This window comes from Cherax quadricarinatus, chromosome 9 (genome assembly GCF_038502225.1).
Source record: "Cherax quadricarinatus isolate ZL_2023a chromosome 9, ASM3850222v1, whole genome shotgun sequence".
NCBI lineage: Eukaryota > Metazoa > Arthropoda > Malacostraca > Decapoda > Parastacidae > Cherax > Cherax quadricarinatus.
This window is the reverse complement of record NC_091300.1, coordinates 23714083-23719158: the sequence shown is the minus strand read 5'-3', so window position 1 is coordinate 23719158 and position 5076 is coordinate 23714083.

Below are 5076 nucleotides of genomic sequence, written 5' to 3'. Positions count from 1 at the left end.
CCACTAAGTTAAACTTAATAGGTACTGTCCTGGACCTAAGATGGGTCACCCACTAAGTTAAACTTAATAGGTACTGTCCTGGACCTAAGATGCGTCACCCACTTAGTTAAACTTAATAGGTACTGTCCTGGACCTAAGATGCGTCACCCACTAAGTTAAACTTAATAGGTACTGTCCTGGACCTAAGATGCGTCACCCACTAAGTTAAACTTAATAGGTACTGTCCTGGACCTAAGATGCGTCACCCACTAAGTTAAACTTAATAGGTACTGTCCTGGACCTAAGATGCGTTACCCACTAAGTTTCACTTAATAGGTACTGTCCTGGACCTAAGATTCGTCACCCACTAAGTTAAACTTAATAGGTACTGTCCTGGACCTAAGATGCGTCACCCACTAAGTTAAACTTAATAGGTACTGTCCTGGACCTAAGATGCGTCACCCACTAAGTTAAACTTAATAGGTATTGTCCTGGACCTAAGATGCGTCACCCACTAAGTTAAACTTAATAGGTACTGTCCTGGACCTAAGATGCGTCACCCACTAAGTTAAACTTAATAGGTACTGTCCTGGACCTAAGATGCGTCACCCACTAAGTTAAACTTAATAGGTACTGTCCTGGACCTAAGATGCGTCACCCACTAAGTTAAACTTAATAAGTACTGTCCTGGACCTAAGATGCGTCACCCACTAAGTTAAACTTAATAGGTACTGTCCTGGACCTAAGATGCGTCACCCACTAAGTTAAACTTAATAGGTACTGTCCTGGACCTAAGATGCGTCACCCACTAAGTTTCACTTAATAGGTACTGTCCTGGACCTAAGATTCGTCACCCACTAAGTTAAACTTAATAGGTACTGTCCTGGACCTAAGATGCGTCACCCACTAAGTTAAACTTAATAGGTACTGTCCTGGACCTAAGATGCGTCACCCACTAAGTTAAACTTAATAGGTACTGTCCTGGACCTAAGATGCGTCACCCACTAAGTTAAACTTAATAGGTACTGTCCTGGACCTAAGATGCGTCACCCACTAAGTTAAACTTAATAGGTACTGTCCTGGACCTAAGATGCGTCACCCACTAAGTTAAACTTAATAAGTACTGTCCTGGACCTAAGATGCGTCACCCACTAAGTTAAACTTAATAGGTACTGTCCTGGACCTAAGATGCGTCACCCACTAAGTTAAACTTAATAGGTACTGTCCTGGACCTAAGATGCGTCACCCACTAAGTTAAACTTAATAGGTACTGTCCTGGACCTAAGATGCGTCACCCACTAAGTTAAACTTAATAGGTACTGTCCTGGACCTAAGATGCGTCACCCACTAAGTTAAACTTAATAAGTACTGTCCTGGACCTAAGATGCGTCACCCACTAAGTTAAACTTAATAGGTACTGTCCTGGACCTAAGATGCGTCACCCACTAAGTTAAACCTAATAGGTACTGTCCTGGACCTAAGATGGGTCACCCACTAAGTATTGAGATCTTTTCAGGTGTACTCTGAAAATTGTTTAAGTGATTCAACGGGAATAAAAAATTCACACTATTTTACATATAAAATTGTCAAATCTGCTCCTCTACATTTTAATTTCTGCGCCGTCGTCGATTTTAAGGCAGTCTTTGGGATTTTGAAGTTATGCTAGTGAGAGATTTGGATGTTATTCTAGCCATTCCAGGATGCAGGCATGGGTTCAGTGACTTTGGTCATAGGACACATGAACATGTAAATTGCTATATGAATTAATTTAGTCTTCGTTACCATACGCAATTACTGAAAAAAAAATGAAGCCCGTTGGAAGAGGTGTTCTCAAGTTATGATCCCTAATAACTGCATGTATCATTAACTCTGATAATGAAATATGCTTATACACACTAAACACGAAACATAAAAGAAACGTGTGGACAAATTACAAACATATACAGTGACAAAATCGAAAAAAAAACGTACATGAACACGCCACACACTGGAACACACCCTGTATACACTTTCACGTATACAGGGATACGTGCAAACAAATTTGCCCACAACTTCCAAAAAAGAGGGAATGGAAGATAATGGGCAACTTTTGGGAAGTTAACAATAATTATCACAGATAGTGAGAATATAATTGATTAAAAGGCTACCGTATGGTGGAGGAGAGTCTGGCAGAGATGGTTGACGTGTAGGTGGTACGGGTGTAAGGACAGTTGATGTAAGAAGTAGTGTAGGAGGCAGTAGTGTAGGAGGCAGTAGTTAGTGTAGGAGGCAGTAGTGTAGGAGGCAGTAGTGTAGGAGACAGTAGTGTAGGAGGCAGTAGTATACGAAGCAGTAGTGTAGGAGGCAGTAGTGTAGGAGGCAGTAGTGTAGGAGGCAGTAGTGTAGGAGGCAGCAGTGTAGGAGGCAGTAGTGTAGGAGGCAGTAGTGTAGGAGGCAGTAGTGTAGGAGGCAGTAGTGTAGGAGGCAGTAGTGTAGGAGGCAGCAGTGTAGGAGGCAGTAGTGTAGGAGGCAGTAGTGTAGGAGGCAGTAGTGTAGGAGGCTGTAGTGTAGGAGGCAGTAGTGTAGGAGGCAGTAGTGTAGGAGGCAGTAGTGTAGGAGGCAGTAGTGTAGGAGGCAGTAGTGAAGGAGGCAGTAGTGTAGGAGGCAGTAGTGTAGAAGGCAGTAGTGTAGGAGGCAGTAGTGTAGGAGGCAGTAGTGTAGTGTAGGAGGCAGTAGTGTAGGAGGCAGCAGTGTAGGAGGCAGTAGTGTAGGAGGCAGTAGTGTAGGAGGCAGTAGTGTAGGAGGCAGTAGTGTAGAGGCAGTAGTCTAGGAGGCAGTAGTGTAGGAGGCAGTAGTGTAGGAGGCAGTAGTGTAGGAGGCAGTAGTGTAGGAGGCAGTAGTGTAGGAGGCAGTAGTGTAGGAGGCAGTAGTGTAGGAGGCAGTAGTGTAGGAGGCAGTAGTGTAGGAGGCAGTAGTGTAGGAGGCAGTAGTGTAGGAGGCAGTAGTGTAGGAGGCAGTAGTGTAGGAGGCAGTAGTGTAGGAGGCAGTAGTGTAGGAGGCAGTAGTGTAGGAGGCAGTAGTGTAGGAGGCAGTAGTGTAGGAGGCAGTAGTATAGGAGGCAGTATTGTAGGAGGCAGTAGTGTAGGAGGCAGTAGTGTAGAAGGCAGTAGTGTAGGAGGCAGTAGTATAGGAGGCAGTAGTGTAGGAGGCAGTAGTGTAGGAGGCAGTAGTATAGGAGGCAGTAGTGGAAGGCAGTAGTGTAGGAGGCAGTAGTAGGAGGCAGTAGTGTAGAAGGCAGTAGTGTAGGAGGCAGTAGTGTAGGAGGCAGTAGTGTAGAAGGCAGTAGTGTAGGTAGGCAGTAGTGTAGGAGGCAGTAGTGTAGGAGGCAGTAGTGTAGGAGGCAGTAGTGTAGGAGGCAGTAGTGTAGGAGGCAGTAGTGTAGGAGGCAGTAGTGTAGGAGGCAGTAGTGTAGGAGGCAGTAGTGTAGGAGGCAGTAGTGTAGGAGGCAGTAGTGTAGGAGGCAGTAGTGTAGGAGGCAGTAGTGTAGGAGGCAGTAGTGTAGGAGGCAGTAGTGTAGGAGGCAGTAGTGTAGGAGGCAGTAGTGTAGGAGGCAGTAGTGTAGGAGGCAGTAGTGTAGGAGGCAGTAGTGTAGGAGGCAGTAGTGTAGGAGGCAGTAGTGTAGGAGGCAGTAGTGTAGGAGGCAGTAGTGTAGGAGGCAGTAGTGTAGGAGGCAGTAGTGTAGGAGGCAGTAGTGTAGGAGGCAGTAGTGTAGGAGGCAGTAGTGTAGAAGGCAGTAGTGTAGGAGGCAGTAGTATAGGAGGCAGTATTGTAGGAGGCAGTAGTGCAGGAGGCAGTAGTATAGAAGGCAGTAGTGTAGGAGGCAGTAGTATAGGAGGCAGTAGTGTAGGAGGCAGTAGTGTAGGAGGCAGTAGTATAGGAGGCAGTAGTGTAGAAGGCAGTAGTGTAGGAGGCAGTAGTATAGGAGGCAGTAGTGTAGAAGGCAGTAGTGTAGGAGGCAGTAGTGTAGGAGGCAGTAGTGTAGAAGGCAGTAGTGTAGGAGGCAGTAGTGTAGTAGGCAGTAGTGTAGGAGGCAGTAGTATAGGAGGCATTAGTGTAGGAGGCAGTAGTGTAGAAGGCAGTAGTGTAGGAGGCAGTAGTATAGGAGGCAGTAGTGTAGGAGGCAGTAGTGTAGGAGGCAGTAGTATAGGAGGCATTAGTGTAGGAGGCAGTAGTGTAGAAGGCAGTAGTGTAGGAGGCAGTAGTGTAGGAGGCAGTAGTGTAGGAGGCAGTAGTGTAGGAGGCAGTAGTGTAGGAGGCAGTAGTGTAGGAGGCAGTAGTGTAGGAGGCAGTAGTGTAGGAGGCAGTAGTGTAGGAGGCAGTAGTGTAGGAGGCAGTAGTGTAGGAGGCAGTAGTGTAGGAGGCAGTAGTGTAGGAGGCAGTAGTGTAGAAGGCAGTAGTGTAGGAGGCAGTAGTATAGGAGGCAGTAGTGTAGGAGGCAGTAGTGTAGGAGGCAGTAGTATAGGAGGCAGTAGTATAATAGGCAGTAGTGTAGGAGGCAGTAGTATAGGAGGCAGTAGTATAGGAGGCAGTAGTGTAGGAGGCAGTAGTACAGGAGGCAGTAGTGTAGGAGGCAGTAGTGTAGGAGGCAGTAGTATAGGAGGCAGTAGTGTAGGAGGCAGTAGTGTAGAAGGCAGTAGTAGGAGGCAGTAGTGTAGAGGCAGTAGTGTAGGAGGCAGTAGTATAGGAGGCAGTAGTGTAGGAGGCAGTAGTGTAGAAGGCAGTAGTAGGAGGCAGTAGGAGGCAGTAGTGTATAGGAGGCAGTAGTGTAGGAGGCAGTAGTGTAGGAGGCAGTAGTGTAGGAGGCAGTAGTGGAGGCAGTAGTGTAGGAGGCAGTAGTGTAGGAGGCAGTAGTGTAGGAGGCAGTAGTAGTAGTAGGAGGCAGTAGTGTAGGAGGCAGTAGTGTAGGAGGCAGTAGTGTAGGAGGCAGTAGTGTAGGAGGCAGTAGTGTAGGAGGCAGTAGTGTAGGAGGCAGTAGTGTAGGAGGCAGTAGTGTAGGAGGCAGTAGTATAGGAAGCAGTAGTGTAGGAGGCAGTAGTGTAGGAGGCAGTAGTGTAGGAG